The 24,470-nt window shown below is 31.2% G+C and overlaps 1 protein-coding gene across 3 annotated transcripts in view; it reads left to right on the plus strand.

The window, feature by feature from the left end:
* LOC139481412 (uncharacterized) overlaps window positions 1–24,470 on the plus strand; it is a 57,492-nt gene that overhangs the window by 6,084 nt on the left and 26,938 nt on the right. Inside the window, exon 1 of one of the 3 annotated variants that reach the window (XM_071264735.1) lies at window positions 4,590–4,735. The exons of 1 other annotated variant lie outside the window; for it this stretch is intronic. The gene's annotated coding sequence lies outside the window, so the exon portion shown is untranslated. Of the gene's footprint in view, window positions 1–4,589; window positions 4,736–13,076; window positions 13,509–24,470 lie in introns of those variants that run through there. One more of the 3 variants, XM_071264734.1, reaches the window with a different exon arrangement.

Below are 24,470 nucleotides of genomic sequence, written 5' to 3' on the forward strand. Positions count from 1 at the left end.
TTGATTTCATATTGTAGGTTAAAAAGTATTATTATCATTGTCGTTACCTGTATAAGAAAAGTTTGTGTGGGACGAATATTTATTTTTTCATTTTGAAAAAATCGAACCAAATAGGCTGCTAAAGGCTAATTATTCTTTCGCTATTTCAATTCCAGTAATGATTGCACAATTTTTCTTTTAAATTGTATATCTCGTAGCAAAATGCCCCTTTAATATGATTTTACCACTAGTCGTTATAAATGTGAAGCCTTCGAAGCGCTTTATTGGATTTGCATCCATATCTTTAACCTATACATAGAAATGTTAGAAGCTATTTATATTACCAAAAAGGAAATATAATAAATAGCAAAGGTCATCTAGAGTCGACAATATTAATCGTTAAAATTAAATTTCTAGTCAATCTATCAGATAATAAATTAATCTATCAATTTGACCAAGGCAGCTTCATAACAAACTTTTTTCGCTCGTTTACAAATGTCTACTACATTCGTCAAAACCTAATATGGTTGTGTTTTTACAGGATATGTGGGACTCTAGTGATATAAACGTTGACATAGCTCTTATTTAACCTCTCAAGAATAGTAAACTAGTCAGCTCCAATTTATATTTCGATTTTTAAAAGATCTGAAGTGTTTTCTCAACTGTTATTGATATACGAGTTTTCAAAAGGTTCATGATGTCGTAATCGATTACAAAACACAAACATGAATGGGTGTCTTAATCTGTCTGAGAATTTACTTGGATATGCCTCATTTCAATGTTTATTATTGTATATTTTACATGTTTAGAGATTTTATAATTAGGGGACGATTATTTAGGGCGGATAGGGGGACTTTCTTGTAACATCTAATGCTGACGTGAGTTAATATATTTATTGCAGAGTTTTGTCTTGCAGAATATTAATTTTTGTCGTTGATTTTGGCAAGCTTACTGTTTTTACTTCTTACTCGACCAGGATATTCATTTCCAAAATCCTCATGTCCCCAAATCTATGGGCCCAGTTCCTTATTTTTCGGTCGAAAACTTGCATGAAAAGCTTCATAATTTTTGCACATATTTCAGGTATTTTCTTCCAATTTAATCCTTTGACATTTTCTCGTTTGACATCTATCTATAAAAGTGTGACGCATGGGGAAATGATAATCTCATTGCAAACGCACCAATAAAAGTTACTTGTCCAATTTTGCCAGTCGGCAATATCCATAATGCATTTCCAAACTAATTCATCTTCGAAAAAAGTCTGTATAATTTAGTATATGCATTCAAATTACCATGCTAGTATTCAACGAGTCTGAAGCGTGATCGCATTAATGTCGATGCTATATGTATACATACAAAAATAAGTTCTTCTTCCATATTTATAAAAATATATATAGTATATCATATTCAGAAACAATATATAATTATTTAAATGGAATATAATAATGCCATCATTGTAGTTCTGATGAACATTCCAATCATTATTACCTCGATCTGAAATAGTACAACTGTCTCGTGCTGCTTTACGTCTGCTATATCTCGTGCCGCTTTGTGTCTGCTATAAATTGATCCAAGACTGTACTGACACTAAATATGGTTATAACAAGGCCTGTCAAATTATATCTTCTATAACCGAGATAATATCTTTACAATTTTGTTAAAAGCGTTTACATGTTTGTATATCTTATGATATTTTATTTTGCTCATTTTAGCTCACTTGAGAATCTATCATAGAGTTATCACATTGTTTTGATCAAATATAGTAAACAAAAACAATATAGACGTTTTTTACATCAATGAAATTTTTGTTTTTGTAACATCACATGTTACAAATTCAACAGCGCCACCTTGTTACAACACTAACTAGTTTAGTCTATAAAATAAAAAGGAGATCTGGTATGATTGCAAATGAAACAACTTTCCAAATGCTTAACTGTATAACAAGTGAAACATCTAAAAGTATTTCTACTTTTTTGCCTCCAATGTTGTTTTAATTTTTTACAGAAAAGTTTTTGTTGTCATATCAACCATTTCTTAACGCCTACATTTCGTTTTAAGTTTGCGATAATCCCATTCATATACAGGCACATCGATTGTTATAGATTATATATTAAGAAATAGATTATCATTGATATCCGATATTTTTAAGGATATCATGAAGATTTGTTCTTTTTTTTACCATTTGACATTTGAACCGTATCGTTTGTGATATTTAAACTAATGAGATATCAATAGACATTGCTCAGTGGTATTACGTACAACAAAGAAATTGTTCGTTATACCGTTGCGTGAAAATGTCTTTGTTTGATATAAAGATCTAAATGTCTCACTTATATCGACAGCTAAAACCTTAAATAGTTTCCTGTACAAACGTACTCGTTGATCTTCAAATAAAACTATGAAAAGAACACTTTATAAATTTGATGCATCCCAATTCATTAGTAAAATGTGTACATGTACAAATCAAAACTACGAAGGGTTTCGAGATATGATTTACTCGCTTGCGAGTCCTAAGGGTGAATAGAAATATTATGATCACAACAGATTTTTCCGACCAGCTAACCCTTGCCCAAGAAGGGCGTGTGTTTGGTTGTACGGGATTTACAAGTACGCAGCCACGTCCGGTCAGAACTGGGACATTAAATCTACTTCATCATGTAGAGAGAGTGTCACTTTCTCTCATACTTAGAACAATTCCAACAACTTTTTGTGATTTGGGGGTTGTAGGTAACCTGTTTCAAAGCTAAATTTCTGTCCATATCAATATACATGTATGTCCTCATTTCCAAGTGGCAGTATAATTTTGTCCGACACACGGTCTCTATAACAAAAACTTCCTATTGAATTTATTGGTAATTTTTTTCTCGTCCTAAATATAGACGATGTATTTGCCACTGAAGCGACAATCTATGAATTAATCGTTCATTTGTGTAGATAGTAACGTGGACTGGCGACTACTTGTACGTGTTAAGATTTTTCTGTTACTATCAAATATATGCATCTTCGCTAGTCAACGACCTGTGACATCTCGGAGGGAATTAAGTGGATCGTAACCCTTGGCTAGTAAAGATGAATATATGTGATTTACTCTGGAATTCTGACAATCTCCCTTCTCATATTACCCACCACTATACGTATACATGTATGCGATAAAAAAAAATCAAGTAACAAAAAAATCAAGGGACCTGTGATCAGTTTTACTAAAATTCTTACGACTTACGTTGATCGTAATGTTGATTTAATCTTGAGTAACCATTAACTTTGGTCGTTAGATTCTTTGTGAAACTGATGACTGGTCATTTAAAAACAATGTCGCTAACAAACCAGGTCGCTAACAAGCAGTGGTTCTATGTTATTATTTGAATACAATTTTGTTTTGTAGGTACTCATACATGCAGTATAGAACATGTATTGATTTGATATCGTTAATCAATCCAGAAAATATTGGGTGAGGTATCCGGTCGTTCCGGCCCCAAACCGATCCGGCCCCAAGTCAATCCGGCCCAAAGTCGATCCGGCCCAAGTCGATCCGGCCCACGTCGATCCGGCCCCAAGTCGATCCGGCCCCATAATAAAATAAGAAATAACTATATTGATCTTGGAGGAAATTGTGACACAGTATAAATGGAATTTGCAATCACACCACATCTTCCTATATCGATATATTTTTCATAAATTTGACAGTATTTTGAATAGTTGTGTGTAGAAAAAACACAAGTTATATGAGTATCCATTATTCTTTATTGCAAGAAAGGAAATGTTGAGTACATATAACAGAGAAGAATCGCTACAGCAGATGACAATATTTAATAACAGTTTCGTATATTTTTTTTATTGAAGAATTTATTAGACTGTCATTTCAATAATTACTTACTTCCATGTCTTCTCTTTTATAGATAGGATTCGGCAAATCAAACAACATTTCTCAATTTAAGAAATTTTAAGAACTTAAAAGAAAAACAAAGTTTGTATGTATCAGCTTGGGGATCGGCTTGTACCGTTGTGTATGTAACTATTTGTTATTACACAAGATGAAAAACTTGTTAGGATCACAGTCAATTGAAAGAAAACGCTAATTACTGCTGATTAATGTTGATGTCTGAATTGTTTTAATATAATTATACCCAATAATCTTGAAAACTTGTAATAAAAACATAATCAACCTAGTTGTTTGTATACTCATTTTTTTTTTACCGTACGCCTTTACATTATAATAAAAATCATAAACATTTATGAATTACTTTAATATATATCTTTATTTTTATTACATGTATTGATTTGATATCGTAAATCAATCCAGAAAATATTATATTTTGTTTCTTTAAAAAAAACAGAAATGAATAGTCTTTTATACTTAGTGAATGATCCGGTATCATTTTATTGTATTCAATCCCCTTAAATAAACGAAAGTCATAGTATATGATTTGCTTGATTCCATGTTGATTTAATTTTAATTTTACAAGATACTGGTAAACAGTCCTCTATTAATTTCACAGGAGGTTATTCTTTTCCTGTAGATATCTATTGATATTCCTAAAATGAATTACCAGCATTTGACATTTTCCTCTTTTGAATTTTGTCAGATTAATCTGCCAAATCTTGAGTAATTTGTCTGGTGTTCAATACTTAACGTAAACAGACTTGAGTGAGAAATACGGAACTACCCTTTGATGGAGATATATTAGTGTAGAGAGTTTATATCATAATATGGATTTAAGTTCATGCTTTATATTCCAAAGATCGTATTTTGTTTAAGGTAAGGTTTCTCTAATCTTACATATGCGCTTAATCAAAGAAATAAAATTAGATATTAACGTCGTTTTAAATTTAAAATACATTTCATTATTTCACATATCAACCTCAATGTATTTCTCTCTTCCTACCCGGATTTGGTTAATGAATTGTGTGAATGCTCTAAAAGTAAGGTTATGCGTCCTTCGTGTAAAGTTTGCGGTATAGGCCTTTTTTGTTTTTGATTCATTAAAAGATTTTCAATGGCGTTTCTTACCGAAAATGCATTCCAGAAACCTTTCATGTTTTCTGTAAAACAGTAAATGTGTTATTCTTTAATAAAAATTATTTTTAGAAACCAACCGGGCTTGTTTCTTTCGCTTTGATTGAAAGAGTTCTTGCATTTGCTTTCTGTGTGTTCCAGAATCCATAGAAAGTTGATTTTTTTTTCTGGTTACATATTTTTATGTCAGTACCAACAATAAACATATCAGATTAAAACATGCACTGTAGCTGAACCGTGAATATTTACCAACTTTGATGGTAAACAACTGTCCAGATCATTTTCAAACATGATTTGCCTAATTTCAACATTTAATTATGTTGTTTTGTTGAATAAATTACCACAAAATGTAAGGTGTTGCATACAAAAAACGAGATTTCTTTTGAGTTTTACATAAAATTATTAAACATTAATGCAGCCATATTTTTAATATTAACTTTTAAAATTCATTATTATTATTTGAGGCAATCGGAACAGAAATTTATGCCTCGAAAGTAAATGTTTATAAAATGAAATAAGCTGAACAAAATTATTACATAATCCTCCACAGTATCCCCTTGAGTACTACATGCATGACCAAACTAGTTTGTTAGAGAAAATATCATGACATTATATAAAGTTTCCACAAATATCTTCATATCGCGTCAAGGTTGACATCATTAGTATAATTTACCAGCATATATAACTAACGGTTATTTATAATGTTTCTTATAATGAAGATTTGAAATAAGTGAAACTTTTGATTTATATATGTTATATTATCTTCTAAGCTTTATAATTTGACCAAAAGTACAACTTAACACATGTTTCACATCATATTAATATGCTTGTTACATAAATGAATGCCTTGCAAACATTTTAACAAAACACCAGGGGTGGTGTTCTCGAAAGTATCCCAAGATTCGTCCTAAATCATAGATAAGACCAATTTTAGGATGGACTTAGGATCCAATTAGGACAATCTTAAGTTGTGTCTCGAAACTATCTCAGACACATCTTATGTTAAGACGTCCTAAACATAGTATCTTAGTATTTTGCGTTTTGATTTGCATTGCTTGCGAACATAATTGTTTTTCATTTTCATGTTTTTGCTTGTTGTCTCATTATTTCTTTTGAGTATTTTACAACTAGGAAATGATTAATTTAGCCTTCAACGTTTTCCTGATTGCAAAAACACATAGTGCATATGCTTATAACGAATATCTTTTATTTTATTTTGTCTATTCTTCGTTTATTTAAGATTTTTATTAGCAACTTGAGAAATTTCCTCGTTTTTCTAATGTGTTTTTTCCCGGTTTTTAATTTGTTTGATAGCTAACAAATAGCTCAAATAACAGTATCGTAATTGACGAAGCAAAATATATGTCACGACCAAGGTTGTGAGAAGTTAATCAAGACAGCGCGCACCTGATCTCTTTTCTTAATGAATTATTCTAAAACTCATTCTCTTTGAGAGAACGTCGACCCAATATTATTTGAAATTTCAATTCTTTTCTCTTTTTAGTCTTAATGCTCTCAAACGTTTTAAATGTCTCGCATTTCAAGCTGTTGGTCAAGAGTTTCACCGATCAAAATTATTCCAAAAACTTGCACATGTTGCATGTTATGGCCTAAGACCACAATTAATTCCCTTTGTTCCTAATTATTATATGGGTTATTTCTTCATAAGTAATCTGTCAACTGTTATCTTTGAAATGTTTACTATTTAAGTGGTCCTTTCAGTTGCATATACATTGAGATAAGTAAATCATGTGGATAAAAATATTGTTAAAAGTGAAAGTAGTGATTTGGTCAAAATGAAAGAAGGGCAGAAATTAGCCTTCCTCATTCATTCATACCAATGGCATGCAAATAGGGCTCCCAAAAGAAAAAGCACTGATGGATTGTCCATTTATTAGAATAATACTGGTCTATAAGCAGATAAATTGATTTCAACACATGTTTGCAGCGGTGCAAATTTTTTAATTCAACTTGACATTAATAAAAAAAAAAATGCATTGAATTCAAGGGGAAGAATAATTGTGTTCTGAGGCCTTATATGTGCACGGTCATGTGATTCACGAAAGTTTAATATTCCATTTTTCATCACAAATTTGTTTTTCACTACATTTTCCCAGTGTCCCAGTTTACTTTTCATACATAATCCTCGCATGCTAACGTTCATTTAACACCATTACCGACGTTGTCATGTTTTGAATAAAAATATCTTGTGATTTAGCCATTGAATTTGACGTTTGAATCGCACGACGGTTGGTGCACCTTAAGTTCAGGAGTTCTTAAATTTCCAATTGTATTGTCTGATTGTACCTCCATTTAAGAGTTGTAAAAGTACCTTCCAATATCATATTGCTGTGTGAAGTAATTGGTTAATGTATTGTCGAAATTGCAATTTTGTGGGATTATCAAGCGACTTAAAAATAATTTTACATTAATTTCGAAAGGCTTGGGTTATTGATAGAGGCAAATATTTGATCTGAATGAAATGCACCAGTAAATAATTCACTATTTTAAACTTGATGTCACACCAAACAATATAAGTAAAAAGAATGAAAAAAACCCTAAATAATCTAATCGATATTAGAAAGTTGTTTACAATTTTCACATTCCCCACCTGGTAAAGGCGCAGTTAAAGTCATTGTCAAGATGATTTCAACTTTTCAATTTCGAGTATGTATTGTTGTGTGTTTGTATAGAACAGGGATGCGTGAGTTTACATGTATGTCTAACCTTTGATCGTCAAATATTGTCAAAATTAGATATGGTCATTTGACGCATGATATATACGTGTGCACTTTCCATAAATAAACTAAAATTCAACTCGAATGACAATGGTATTTTTCTATCGAAGTGTAAAGTTCAAGCTCGTAAACATCTTGTAATCTTCAATTTTCTCACATTACTGACTTTATGAAAATGAAACCATCCCCCTTTAGACTTATTAACTTGGATCAATTCAATCTAAACTTTTTGACCTTAGGAGGAAAATTTACCAAGTGACATTTCATCAACAGTGAATTTGAAGAACTTATTTCTCTATATCATTCCACTCTTATAACGGTCAATATTGGTACGCACACTCCCTTCACTTTATAAAACTATAAAATTTAAAGCTTCTTTTCTTAAGCAAACTTATTAATTATGATATGGATAATAACAGTAAACGTTTTACATGGTTTGAAAATGTTTTAATTTCTATTTATCGGTTTAATAGACTCTGTTACGGAAATATGGTAATCTTTGTATACCTCTGCCACCTCACAGTTAAACACTTACTGGAGTTGCGTCCTGTTTTTCTTATGTTTTAAGAATGGGGTCTGCTCTGCGTCCATTCTTTTTTATGTTTAAATACACAGAATGGAGTCGTTAAGTCTGATGCATTATGTAGGATGAGTGCTTTGATTAAAACTCTAAAGGTATACACGAATTATATTGCAATGCAAAATGTCTGCATCAATTTATCATAGTTACCTTTATTTTGCAATTGCATAATTAAAAAAACTCTCTTGGTGAAGGCTTAAGTCAGTCTTTCCATCATGCCTTCGTGACTTTCCAGTGGCAGTAAACCCTTGATAGATACCAGGATTTAAAATGTGTACGCAAGCCGTGCATTTCCTCTACAGAAGACTCATCAGTATCGCTTAAATCATTTTTTTTTGCAAGGTCAAATAAAGTACGAAGAGCATTTTGAGGACCCGAAATTCCCAAAGATTCTGTCAAGTACAACAAAGTAATCTACTCCTAGTATAAAAATCAATGATAAATCATGTCAACATAGAAGTGATTACTACTGAGCTGCTTTAACTTTACCGCCGTTCTACCTACCTTGCATAACCTACATGTACGAACGGTATTAAATTTGATTTGTTTTCATCTCGAATATGCATATAATATTTGCCACTAGACTTTGAGCAAGCAACCCTCAATCAATGTTGTATTATGGGGGTATTAAAGTAGAAAATATGATAGAAGATTCCAATGAAACAACAATATCATTATACTATTTCAACGTTTGTCTAAATTGGACGGATAATTTGAGTGGCAGACAAATATAAAAGAACACAAAAAACAGCAAGGAAATATTTAAATGCCTCTTTCCCCCCACTAAAAAAAACCCAACCTAAACAAACAAAACAAAACAAAACAAACGAAAAAAACAAACTGGAGTTAATAGATGATGGGTGTGTGATAATGTTTTACAATCTAAACAGTACGGAACCTTTTCGCATATATAGTTTATTTAGTCCAAACATGATAGCAGATCAATACAGTACGGTGTCTATCTATTTTACTGTTGTGTTGTGAAAAACAATATGTCAATACATGTTTCACCAATCTAAAAAGAATGGGAAAATAATTCTCAGTTCTCAAACAACCCATTCCCTCCAAATGAAATAAATACACTACATCTCCTTTTAATTCATATCCAGTATTTCACAGAAAATTAACTTTCAAATCAGAAAGAAATCAGAAGAAAATGGGTTTTTTGGTTCAGAACCATGGCAACATGGTAATGTGACTTTTCCGTGTGAATAAAATCTGTGGTTTGTTATTTTGTTGATAAACTAGCTTTTAATTAGTTTTAAATAGTGTTTATTCCTTGAAATGATTTTTCGAATGTCTTTTCTTTTCAGTGGTTAGTAGGAAATTGGTTTCGAATTTGACTTAACTTTTGTCATATTATTGTGGCTTTTAGAGACTCGGTTGCAAAAAGTAAAATCATAAAAATACTCAACTCCGAGGAAAATTCAAAACAAAAAGTCCCTAATCAAATGACAAAAGCGAAAGCTCAAACACATCAAACGAATGGACAACAATTGTCATATTCCTGACTTGGAACAGACATGTTCTTATGTAGAAAATGATGAATTAAACCTGGTTGTATAGCTAGATAAACCTCTCACTTGTATGACAGTCACATACAATCCCGTTACATTGACAACAATGTGTGAACAAAACAAATAGACATAATAGGTAAAAATGTCAAAAATAGGGGTACAGCAGTCAACATTGTGTCATTATCTTAATCACTATAAAAACAAACAAATATGTGAACAAACATTTACCATTGCACAATAACACAATGACGTGATTTATAAGTACAGAGGCACGTTATATGTAACTAAGAAACTCAAAACGGCATATAGACAAAGTATTAGAAAAAAATGAAAGACAAGAATACAAAAACTATCATAGAACAATAATACAATGACGGGATGTATAAGTACAGAGTTACGTCAAATGGATGCCATCTAAACAGACTAAACAGTAAAAGTACAATTCATAAAGATAAATTAAAGAATACCATAACACGTTAGATGATAAACAACGTCAGTATCAAATATTTAACCTATAGCTGTACAATGTAACCTATGGGAATGCAACAAGAGTATAAATCTCAATAACCGAAAATTATACCATAGCTATCTATGGTATAATTTTCACAATTATACCATGGTTTTGTTGTGTATGATTTTCGAAAAGAAAAACAAAGATGGTAAGACCTGAACGAGGCCGCCTGAATTTTTTAATTGACATATGAACAACAGAGTCAATGTGGGGCCACTAAGCTAAACTGCCCGCTTTGCACCAGCCGATATAAATGAATGCCTAGGGTGGGAATCGAACCCACGTACACCAACTCCGTTGTCCCTATATTTTTAAATAAACAAAAAATTGTCAAGAACAAATTTAAAAAAAGGTACAAATGTGTTAAAATTTAATTATCAAATTATACATTTTTATATAAGTTGATTTTCGGTGATTCAGATGTCTACTTAGATTGTAGTCCCATCGCCTCCACTGTACAGCTACATGAATATATTGCGTAAAAGGTTTTAAAATTGCCGAGGCAGATTTTTTTTTGGGTAGAAGGGAGTGGAAGGCACGCCCTTTTCAAGGAGCTTCATGTATGGTTGATGCGTAGTCCTTTTTATGCCCCACCTACGATAGTAGAGGGGCATTATGTTTTCTGGTCTGTGCGTCCGTTCGTCCGTCCGTTCGTTCGTACGTCTGTCCCGCTTCAGGTTAAAGTTTTTGGTTAAGGTAGTTTTTGATGAAGTTGAAGTCCAATCGACTTCAAACTTAGTATACATGTTCCCTATGATATGATCTTTTTAATTTTACTGCCAAATTAGAGGGTTTACCCCAATTTCACGGTCAACTGAACATTGAAAATGATAGTGCGAGTGGGGCATTCGTGTACTGGGGACACATTCTTGTTTTTTTTTTTAAATAAAGTTGACTTGCTAGACCCCTCCCCCTTTAAAAATCCTGGATTCTCATCCGATTTGATGTAAATCTAAACTGTTAACGAGGTTGCTTAAGTAATAACAACTATGTTTGAGAATTAAAAATAGATAGGTTCCTTTAAATGAAGCTGAACATAGGTTTCTTTAAATGAGGCTGAACATTTTTTTTAAATTATCTAGAATATACATCACATGCGATTTTAATCGTGGACATTTTGAAATCCTTGTTAATTAATGCATGACTTGGGCTTCTGGTACAAATTAAAACGTGGAATTTTTCATCCAAACTCACTAAAAGGTTCTTGAGATTAAAATTTCCAGAGAATTATAAAATTAATTAACAATAAAAATTTAAACATTTCGAACATTGAACATTTTGATAAAATAAAAAAATACACTAACCCTTTGCAGTTCAACTTTTAATCTGGGGTTCCGGAAAACTTTTTAAATATCTCTTGCAGCCATATGCAGAACATCCAATTTCTTTTGTCTGTAACGTTACCCGTCACCAATGTAGATGTGCATCCATCGATGTCGAAAAATCTTGTCTTACTGATGTTCCCGCTGTTAAAGAAGCCCGGGCTTATTTCAGAAAGAAGGCGGAGCTTAATGTGTAAGGTCCATAAAGGGTAATTTGACTGATTCTTATAAAAGTTTTTTTTAAAGTAAACTAACAAACATATATGAAATAAACATTTTTAAACAGCAATATATGCGATAGGTTAAAACAGATATTTCATATCTTTTGGATAGTTTTGTGGTGTATCGTAAATTATACCATAGCTTTTGTTGAAACCCCTCGGCAACCTCACTCGACTTCGTCTCGTGAGGTTATTGCCGGGGGTTTCAACAAAAGCTATGGTATAATTTACGATACACCACAAAACTATCCAAAAGATATGAAATATCTATAACCTATACTTCAAGACCTTTTTGCTATGTCAATTGACGTTTTCGTTGCATATTCGGAGTTTATCTTAGATCAATCAATTTAATGTTTTACACTGGTTGACATGCATGATGCATGTTTATCAGCCAAACATGTAATAAACAATCGATTAATCAACCAAACAAAATAAACTGCAAGTAATAAATTAAAATACATTAATTCATATAAACATTTTTTCCCGTTAATAATCCTACTAAAAGCAGATTCAACAGCTTATATCTTTCAATTAAAATGTTTAAAGTTACATACGTACATGTAACTAAGTTGAAGCAACTATGGCATGAAGTGATCGTTACAAATTGAAACATTAGCATAACTATACCGTACATGTACAAGATAAAAAATAATTGAAAACTCTCAAACTCTCCTAATCATGGGTATTTTTGTTTGTTCGTTCGTTCGTTCACTTGTTCTTTTCATGATATCCTATATATCAACTTGTTAAGACGACTTTTTTTACTTTTAATTAAAGATTATATAATACATAACTTTTGTTCCTGAAAATGACGTGTTTTTTTTTATAAATATGCTAAACGTTGTTTATAGTAAACTGAATAAATCTCTGGGTGTTCATCTAAAGTAAACAAAAGCATACCCCATGCATGGCATATCGATCTCTGCATACTCTGAACTATATACCGATCTATTATGATTACTAAACCAATAAAACATCAGTTGTCTATTATCATATACGACTGATGTTATATGATAACAGTTATCATTATTATTTACTAAATTGATTTTAATCCATGCTTTAAATACACAAAATGACATGCCTGTAGCGCCAGGTGTTAACTAGACGTTAATATATTGATGAATCTGTATTCAATATTTTATTTTCTAATACAAATAGTAAATATTGGCGAGTAGTTTTTAAGTTTATATCAGTTTAATTTGTTCCAATGAGTGATGTAATCATTACAAGTCGCTCAAGAAGTTTTCTGTGACCAGGTTATATGCTTTTTGCATTCTAATGCAAATTCCATGCTTAATCAGGCACCTGCTTGGTGAGAAGGAGTAATAGACGGATAACTGGTCTCCTCGTTAAAAATACTACTTCAACTTTTGTGTTCGTTACACCCCAAGCATCATCCTACCTGTGAAGTGAAACTTTAATAGGTTTTACAACTTTATTAAAATGTGTTTTATTTACTAAAATGAAATTTTAGAGGATATTTAGATTTTGTGGGCGGGAACACACGAGGACTTAAACATTTAAATATGGATTCAAAATATATCATGTTTTATGGTTTACGTGGTTTACTAAGCTTTCTACAGTTTTGATTTATATTGGATCCTTTAAAAAAACACACATTCGGTAAGTACCCTTTACTGTTATACATAGAATTATGTGATTGAATGTAGACTTTTACTAATTATCTGGAGACTCGGGGCAAATCGAACTTGTTCCATCAATTTTAAGTATTGACACAATATCTTCGTGAATAGAAAATTGTTTACTAATATGCTATTATACAATTACAAATATTATGTAAATAGCAAATAAATCAAACAAATTACATGTAAATTGTACATGTTGTATTGTTTATACGTAGGAATACATGCTCTGTATGTATTCATAAATTCCCAATTGGTCATTGCATGATAACGTTAAGAAATAAAATATGTCTTGAGAAATTACGGTATAAGTTATTGTTACTCATGAGGAAGGGGAGATGGTTTTTATGTTTAACATTGAACGACTTATATATGCTGTACTATATCCTTTTGTGTCTGTGTTTATGTGAGATTAGACCAGGGGAGAGGGGGCACAATTTCTTTACAAATGTTTGACTCTAACTATTTCCAGTCTCTAAAATATGACATTTCAGTTTTTATTGTGTTATATCATGATAGTTGTATGGCAATTTTAATATGGCTATGCTATGTACAATGTACCAGGGTATTCACTTTAAATATATGTATACTGTATATTTATTTCATATTAAAAACAATCTTGTCAACGAAACCATTTTACAAAGTCATCAAACTCTACTTCTATTATTGTTGTTGGCGTAGACGCCTTTGTATCCAAACAAATGTCTCCTTTCAAATTATTTGTTTTCATATATTTGATCTTTGTTTTGCAATGACGATTTACTTTAATTTGCTGGAATACTTCTGCATATTTTATTCAAGAAATAGGGACATCAGGGGGTTTAACAGCACTTTAGTGATACATCAAAAATTCATGTCAGCACCTTTATGACCGCATATTCGTCTACTGCATATATTTAATTAATTAACAACTATAGGTTGACGACTGTAATATGAACTTAAGAACATCTTTCATAATTTCAAATAAGGGCTCGTATGAATTAGTGTTCCATCGTCTCAAATTGTTCAAGTGGTTATCTTATACTAGAAATGTTGCATATGAAAGGCAAATCTACATGGGCCTATTTTAAAAAAATAATCTTAATACCTTAGATCAGATGAGTGGGTATTTGGAAGCCCTTAATATCCAATTTGCACACGCCAGTTGCTAAATGGTATTCTTATCATTCCCGTAGTTCTCTATCTTGATTCTTTATCTTATCGACTGGGTATCTCAAACACAGACAATATTCTAAGTGTATTCTAAGCGTGTTTAAGATACACATTTTTATAACTTATTGTTAAGACAAAATTATAATTATAAGACTAATTCATGACTATGAGAACAAATATCGTCATGTGGTCAAGAAATCAATTCTATATATAATTTATTCTTGTCTTCATGTATGACAAAAAAATCAAAATAAGTAACATTCAAAAAAGTTTAGGAGTCTGTCTAGACACCAGGTTACAGTAATAGACCCAATTCCATGTCTAGTTTGAATTTCGAGTTCGAACTTTAACTTTTTTGTTAAATCAAAGATCGAACCTGTCCTTTGAATTTTATATAGTTGTATTTTTTTTCAAATATCAAATGTCGATTTCAAACTTAAAATATTTTCGTCTATTTTTTTTTTAGTTGGGTTGCTGTACAACTGTTGTATATACTACATTTACTCCGACTCATATGGATATGTAATCAGATATCAGAAAGTGTGGATTATATTATCTTTTATCTTTATAAATGTTATATTAAAAAAGAAGATCGTATGCTGATTTCAAAATGGTTTTTTTTGTGTCTTTGTGTTGCTTTTTCAAGGAATTTCACGAAAGTAGCAATTTTTGAAAGTTTTGTCTTGAATTTGTGAGAGAAAAATGCAATAACCATAGGGAGTCTTTTTTTTTTTTTTTATCTACGTAGAAAAGCATTGTGGTCAAGTATCTATAATGGATACTAGTAACCACTTTAACATTATGTTTGCGAGTTAAAATACACGTAAATTCTACCACAATTTATGCATTTTTTACAAAATAGCTTGAAAATGCCTCTTACTTCTTTGTTACAATACATTTATTGTGACGCAATATAGATCTTGAACTACATGTTTTAAAACTAAGCCAAACAATATGAAGTTTGATCCAAAGTCATAGTACAACTTTAGCTTCAGAAACTACAAATAACCACTTTTGAATAAATATAATAACCACAACAATATGTGTTCGGTACAACATGGTATAATGTAGGCCTAGATGTTGTGAAATATCAGCTGCTCGACTAAAAAGTAGTTAATATGTTGAACACTTTAAATTGTTGCAATGGAATATTTATGTCATTTTTTTTTTTAAATATTTACTCAAATAAAAACGTGCTAGTTTTTACAGGTAAAGCAATGCATATGTGATAATTATGATATGTGATTAAAGAAAAAACACCGTTGCTAGGTGACCTTGGTTTTACCGGAATATGTAGTAAAGTCGGTATTTTGTCAAGGTCATCACTGATAGAAATTTAAGCTTATTAAAAGTAGGGGACAAAAAACGCCCCTTATCATACCATGTCCTCTACAATTTGCAATAATACATAAAATTATCTTCAGTTGTAATGGTACATGTAAGCACTGAATGACTAAAAACATGTAATTTTATTTTCAAAGCTTATAAAGGGACAAAAAGGTGTTGCTGTAATTGCCTTCCCTATGTTTATACACCTTTCTAAACACATGCTTAGCTCATGCGCAACCCATCTCCAACAAAGCTAGAAAGAAAGCTATTATAAATCTCTGAAATCAAAAATAAATGACGTTTTTTATGTTTTGTCTTAATCGTAGCTATAATGCACATGCATTTATGTTGACTACATTAATGTAAAATTCAAATACTTAAACTCATTTTCAAGTTTCCATTGAATTTGAACCTGGGATAGATAAAATTAGAAACCATACACGACTTGCATATTATCATATCAGACAAGATTTTGGGTGCACTAAGGAATCGCAGAAAAAATTTGCATGACTTTTGAAGTGCAGCAATTGTTTTCACTGCAGTGATAATCAGTTTTGACCCATCTCACTACACATTGTCAATATAATTTTATTAAACAACAAGAAACATGTTGGCTTCACATATAAATGACGGGGAAACGTGACTAATTCGTTTCAGCTATTTTCACAATGACGTTGATTCGACAGAGACGAAACAACTTATCGTATTGAAAGCTAAACGAACGTCAGGGCATTATTTAGATTGTCAACTTATTACGCAACTTTGAAGGAACTAATCTATTTATTCTAACATGTATTAAATATGCAATCAGAATTTAACTGTTTTTAAAATGAAAATAACACCTAGTCTCGTCTTTATAAATGTGGTGCGTTCAAATCACTTTCTGTGTTTTCCTTTAACTGGAACGCTCAAAACAAATAAGAGAAAATCAAAGCCAAAGATGCATAAACACTTGTATCATTGTTGAGGGGCTATCTGACTTAAGGAAGCTGGCTTGTCATGTTTTAGATGTTTTGTCAGATTTTCGGAATCCTCTGGTTTTATCCATTTGAATGCATTAAAAAAAATTCCCGGTGACCCCAATTTTTCTTTTTATAAATCGTTTACATGTATAATGATAAGCCATCTGTAAAAGTCTTATAAAATTTTAATTACTTTTTAACAGTTTATGAGAACTTCAATTTGTCAATGATAAAGCTATGAAAAGTCAAGAGAGAATATTTTGCCGCCAAAATTTCAATGGCTTTTGTCTCGAAAACAAGCATAGTACAACTTTAGCGTGACCTATATATTTTTATTGCTCTTTGGATTCCTTTATTAATCCCCTATCTATATAAACTAGTGTTTTGAAAAGTTAATTACTTTGAAACTGAAAAGCGAACTCCCTTAAGGAGGCTCGCGGGTATAAATCATTTTTTTTTTCTAATATAGGATTTCGCTATATTTTTCTATAAATGAACTTTATCCTATACTTAATAGAAAAATGAAATGAAAAAATGGGATCACCGTTCATTTAAGCTCACAATCTGCCTCCGAAATAAGCATACATTTTTGTTAATTTCCTTTTTTCTGTTGAACTAATAGAAGACATTTTTGTACCCGCGAGCCTCCTTAAAGATAAAAGAAGGTGTGTTCACGCTTAGCCAAACCTACTCTTCATAGTTGATTAGTTGTTGCAAATAACTGATATAAGTTTATATTTTGTTATTTTTTAAAAGTAAACAAAATGTTTGTGTTAACATATTGTATGTTATCTTGTATAAAAATGCATTTGTTATTAAAACCTGCCTTCCTTAAATTGTCTTTCGATCGATTGTGAATTTGTAAGTAACAGCTGAAGTTTGATTTTCACGATATTTATAATGAAGACTTTACAGTTCATTACGCTATTATGCAACGCAAAAAAATAAAATCAAAGAGTTTAAAAAAAAAGTTAATTACGGACCCGGTCAATTTTTGTCAATCTCTATTATCAACATGAAACAATCAGTATCCTATAAAAATGTCAACAGAGACGTTAATTGCTAAAGAAATGCAACATAATTCAATAGAACTTCACAAAAGTGTTGTCGTGTCAAATGACGTGGACTGCCTGTCTGTTTATTTGCTCAAGTTTGACATATTATTTTATAATTTTGCAGACTTTCAATTTCTTCACAACAAATTGATAAAGAAATCAAAATCGCTTACATAAATTGGAATGAGAATTAATATATTTGTATATACCTTTCTGCACTGTATTAAAGTTAAAAGTTGAAGGACTCAAGAGCTTGCAAGGCAATGTGAATACGTGTGTTTTGATTTTTGTTCAATATACAACATGCATTTAAGTGAATTACATTATATTTGGTAAATTTTAATTGATTAACTCCGAAATTAATAAGCTACTCTGTCATGTGCGAAAGCAATGTGAAAATATCTGCAAGCATGTTTGAGTTTAACCTGTTGAAGTTTGAGGATACCATAAAGAAATTAAATAAGAGAAAGGTTAGTCTGGCTCGTCAAAAATATTTGCTTTGCTTTGCTTTGTTGTTTTTTGTAATTTTTATTTTTACGGGGGTGTCAAAATTGGCACTTCGAAGTGTACTTAGTTCATTAATTTTGCTTTTCTCATATTGCATCATAATATATGATATAATAATATTTACCTTTAAGGGCTGTTTAGCTGCTGTTTATAAGTTTATCTCTCCAATCGCTATAGACATACATTGTATTTAATAGATACATGTATGTTTATTTATACTTTTGAAACACACTGAATTGTCTTGTACCTTTACAAATCAGAAAACAACATACATGCAGAGAAAAGTTAGACAATTCGATTAAAATTCAGTTTACAGTAAGGTCCAGAGTAATATTTAAAACCCTGTGTATTTGATTTCTTAATTGCCTTGGATGTTGATTTTGCTATCCTTATCGTGTAACGTTTACAACTGACACCGTTGGCAGGTTGAACATTTATACAACAGATATAAATTCTTAATCAAATATTTGCTCAATTGTATAACTGTTAATTGCTTACATGTACCAAGTTTCAGGATCCAAACAAGCGAGATTTGATATAAGATCTATATAATTGAAAAACATGGAGTAAAATAATGTTAAACTAAAGAGGTGTCTGAATTTTGCAAATGAGTAAAAAAAAAATCGATGCAATTCGTATTCATGAGCGGTAAGTCGAAATTGAAGTACTGCCAATGTCTATTTTATTTTTTTCACATACAGGGTCACAATCGACAAGTTGTTGAAACTCACGAAGAAAAAAAGTAACATATTAAATAGTTGATCCATGATTTAAAATGTATCGATCAACATGTTAGTCTAGGAACATTGAAAATTGTAAACTTTGTTTTGTATTTTTTTTTTTTTTGCAGTGAAAGACACCGTTTGTCAAAAACAATTTTCATAGTTACGATAAAGGATACATTATTTAAAATTATCTTTTAAGGACATCTTTGTTGTTTAAAAAAAACACGATCGAAATTATCAGTTTTTAGAAACTCCTCTCATTGATGATTTATACACATGTTACGAAAAACGTTATCATGTAATATGGAAAATGTTAGAACCATGGACTTGTGAAACTGTGAATAAGGGAAAATGTTGAAAAGTAACGATTTTTAACCGCTTTTGATTCTATTTGGAGCGTTAGCGCTTCTGGTGTACACAGTTATATGCTTGCCTTGTATCTTTGATGAAATTCTATGATTTAACTTTATTTCTCAACCAAAGACATTTGTCGTAATTTTAATATGCCATTGGTCATATTATGCTTAGTATTAAATGTCCAAACTTATTTAATCACTGTGGAAAAATCGTAGAACTGCCAACAAACTTTGATAAAATGATCCAAATTTTTGAACAAAGGAAATACATGTATGCAAAAAGCAAACCCTGAACGATATGATAATCATGACTGAAATTTTCAAACTGCGATGTATAATTATTCTTTATTACATGAAAGACATACATGAATTATAAACGAAAGAACTTGATACAGATAGTAAAGTTGATAGTCGGGTACAGATATAATTATTTGTAAAATACATGGTAAATTTGATTTAAACATGCTTACATTTCATCCGCAAAGTGTAAGTTGGTGGAAATAAATGTGAACCACTATTTAGTACATGCCTGTCAATCATAATTATCATGATACGAGTTTAAATAACCTAATCTTCATTATATATGAATGAAGCATACAATGTTGTCAAGTATCAATCATCTTTGAAGATGATACAGTATTTTACAAGCTAATTGAAAGCTAAAGAAAACAAATACTGTATGAGCATATTGTTTGCCATATAATATTTATAAGTTAACCTCACTAAGATTAATTTGGCTATTATATAAGGTACTTTTTGGTCATTATATTAAGTTCTTCGACAATTTCGGTTCTATACATTCTTGGCTTTTTTTTCAATACCCAGCTTTAAACGTTCATTAACTATGTATTTGCTTTGTATCACATACCCAATTTATTCGTTCATTGTGTGCTAATTTGTGTTTCTACGTTTTTTGATTGAGTTAAGCCTTCCTTTTACTATTGTTTCAGAAAAGGGAGAAGGTTTGGTACCAATAAAACGTTAAATAATAAATCCCGCTGCAATTTTTTTACACCTGTTCTAAGTCAGGAATCTGTTTATGTGGTTCATAACTGTTTCTCGTTTCTCGCTTTAATATAGCTTAGACCGTTGGTTTTCCCATTTGAATGGTTTTACACTAGTACTTATTGGGTCCCTTTATATCTTGCTGTTCGGTGTGAGCCTAGGCTCTGTGTTGAAAACTGTACCTTGACCTATAATGGTTTACTTTTATAAATTGTTACTTGGATGGAGAGTTGTCTCATAGGAACTCATAACACATCTTCCTATATCTACTTATTAAGATAAATTAAGAAAAGCGCTTTTAATGCATGACAGTTATAAAGCGTTGTTTTTGTATTCTTAAATTTCGCAGTGTCCTTACTGAGATAAAACTGAAAACATGTGGAAATGTCAGACTATATTTTGCCCTATAAATTATCGTTTGGTTCAACCTTGAAGACTTGAATATCTCATGCTACCGATTTGTACAACCTGAAAGTAGGCATGAAATGGAATAAAAGGACTAAAACCTAACTTAACATAAAAATGTGAACCACAAGTTGGTGCATATGTTTGATTTAGTTTGATCACCACTGCATCAGTACACATGAATTATTATATCTTGTATATCGATTATCATCCCAAAATGTTCACTTCCCCTTCTTTTCTTTTCTCTTTGAATCGAAATCAATACTAGATTTATTATTTGGACATAGTGCGTGCAACTCTTACATGTGTACATGCATTTAAAAGTATGTAAACATTACCAGACAGAAACGAGTGTTTTCCCATAGGGCTGCTATATATTGGCCGTAAATAAATTATATATTTAGTATAGAAGAGAGATAAGGGTCCTCAGAGTAAGGGTCATTATGGTTAATTGGCGTGTATTATATTAATAAAACTCTTTGGAGAAAACATTAATAGTTATCATTTGGAATCGACATTGAAACAAACAGATAGAGATTGAATCCCGTACAAATATAAGAAAACAAAGCTAAGAATCAGAAAAAGATCATCGTGTATCAGTATTTAAAGGTAGTTGGTTTATTTGTTCATTTATATGAAACTAAGACAATGCATAATTAGAACAAAGTTAATATAATACTTACCAACGTATAAAGGGTATCGATAATGTTTAAAACAATACATAGAAACTTAACATATTAGAAGAGATGCGAAAGATATGGATATATTCAAGCTCACAAGTCGAAAAACTGACAATATGCCACGTCAAACAAAAGAAAAACGATCAAATTATCCGGCATATATACAACATCTCAGTATTTTCACGCTCATAATAAAAATGACATTATATATAAGAACATGCGGTTGGTATTTTGACAACTAACATGAAAGTCTAGTATTTAGCAACCGTGAAGCGTAGGACCGGAGTAAATTTATTTCAGATTTTTTATTACGCAAATAACCGATGATATTCTCTAACATACGCTGTAAATCATTGCATTTTTTTGTATTCCAACAGCGATAGTACACCTTTAATCATTCAATTACAGAAATGTCCTAACCCATTTTACTCTATTGAAGAGGAAAAAAATGTAAAATGTTTGGATAATCAATTATCACAGAAACAAGCTACATTAATTTGAAATAAATAGGACATTTAAAAGCCTAATCATACGCACTACACTTACCGATTTATATATAATGTTCGGAATTAGCAAAAACCGCCCGATGGTGTCGGGAGTTTCACTGCAGCATGCTAACCTCGATGCGGGAGGTCATGGGTTTAATTCCCAGTCGGTTCAAAGCAAAGACTAAGAAATGAGTATTAGCTAATAAGTATTTGCTGCTTCTCTGCTTAGGAGTAAGGCAAAAGACTGATCGGATAGGAGACAAAAATTTGTCCGAGTTGGGTGACATGGCACCCTACAGACTATGGTCTTGTGAAGTAGCACACTAAAATCTGATTCAGTGTAGCTCAAAGCAGTATTCATAAATTTATTTCACATTACAGCCGATTGCATTAAGGGTGTAGGTAAAGGTAATCATGATATGGTTAGATTGCTTGCTACCTGAACCGTAAAGTCATTTATAGATAAACTACCCTCTTTTCGAAGTAGCCTAGTCCTACAGACAAACAGATAGATTGGTTATCTGTCCGATTAGTCTACTCTTAAAGGAGGGTAGTGTATCTAACCTAACCATGCCTTCACAGGTTCAGCTAGAAAGCAAGCTAACCATACATATTACTTTTACATACACACTCAATTGTGATCGGTTGTAAAATGTTTGTTTTTTGTCTAGAACATATGTAGTACTTGCCACTGGAAGTTTAAAAGCCGCCTACCATCATATTGCATTTTGTGAGATGCATCAAATTTATAAGAATGATTTTCCTTGAACCCTGCCTGTTACTGTAATTATTGTGTATTTTAGAAATTTAGATAGTGATTCTTTCTTAAATGATTTATGAATCGAAACCACCATTATTGTATTTACTGGCATTTTGGCCTTGTATTTTGTATTTACAAGTGCTATAGATCATAATGACCTGTGAAAAGATTAAAGACTTGTTAAACAAGAATGGAGGCATTGACTTCTTGTTAAAAGAGAAACCATTCAACGGAATAAATGAAAAATAAAACTGTTACCAAAAAACATATTATTATCAAAATTATCACACTACTTGACGTTATACTTACTATATAAATGATAACATAAATAAACATTAAGCAGTTGGTGTAACCGTTGTTCTATGATATTTATTAGTTAAACCTTGGACGAAGTTTATTTATATACATAAAACATGAACAAACATTCAAAGAAATTGTTTCACATATTGCAATTTGAGGCGTTTTACATCTGCCTTTAATATACAGTGTGGAAAAGGCTCATTGTTACAGGTCGCATGCTTAAATTCAGGTTGTTTGTGCTATTTATCATCTGACTTCCATAAATCAAGAGAGGTTAAAATTTATAATTCAATAGTTCTGTTCATCCGTAGATAATAGATTTCGATACTGAGCTTCTATGATGTTTTTATATTACCTAATTCCTTGATATATTTCCTAATGCCTATGTATGTTCCAATATTGGACGATAACATTGCTATACATGACAAGAAGGTCATAAGGGTCAGTCTGTTAATGTCTTGAATGAGAATGAAACTAAAAGCATGTCAATTGAAGTTTCTATTACGCTAAATGTATTGCATTTAACTCAATAAATGTCTCCCACATTTTATGTTATATCGTATCAATTATTTACTTGAATTGATAAACAATTCCGTGGAATGTATTTGTATATCATAAAATAATGCAAAATGATTTATCAAATACATAAATCGACAGTTGAACTTAAATAATAAAAGATGATGAATTAATGGATGTCATAAATTATTCTATAGAATCTCCTGAAAACCAGAATTAAATTTTTCAAAAGTTTATGGATTTGAAAGCTCAGTAAATTAACAAAAAGGAATCTTCCTGATAATTTTTTGGTAAGACATTTTGTATTGTATATTTCTTGTATACTCGATCTTTTTACTGTGACGATATATTATCTCTGCGATCATATACAATGAACCTTTATATAAAGACATTGTAAACGATGCGCGCAGCCGAGTTTACCATCAATGTGTGACGAAGATCGCGTTGCTCAAACAAAATTTAAGTAAAGAAACGTCGCACGATACTGGTGTCACCTAACGTTACACACTCAAAGATGTAAGCCAAAATAAAAACGTTGGAATGCATATTGTTCAGATGGCATTTTACAATAAATTTTAAAGGATTGATTTTTTTTCTTAAGAAAGGATCAATTGTTTTTTCTTAGATAAAAGATGTTGAGCTTTAGTTTTATTAACAAATTAAAAATAAAAATAACTTGAATTGAAACCATTTGTTTTATAT

The sequence above is a fragment of the Mytilus edulis genome, chromosome 7, assembly GCF_963676685.1.
Source record: "Mytilus edulis chromosome 7, xbMytEdul2.2, whole genome shotgun sequence".
In the NCBI taxonomy this organism is placed as follows: Eukaryota; Metazoa; Mollusca; class Bivalvia; order Mytilida; family Mytilidae; genus Mytilus; species Mytilus edulis.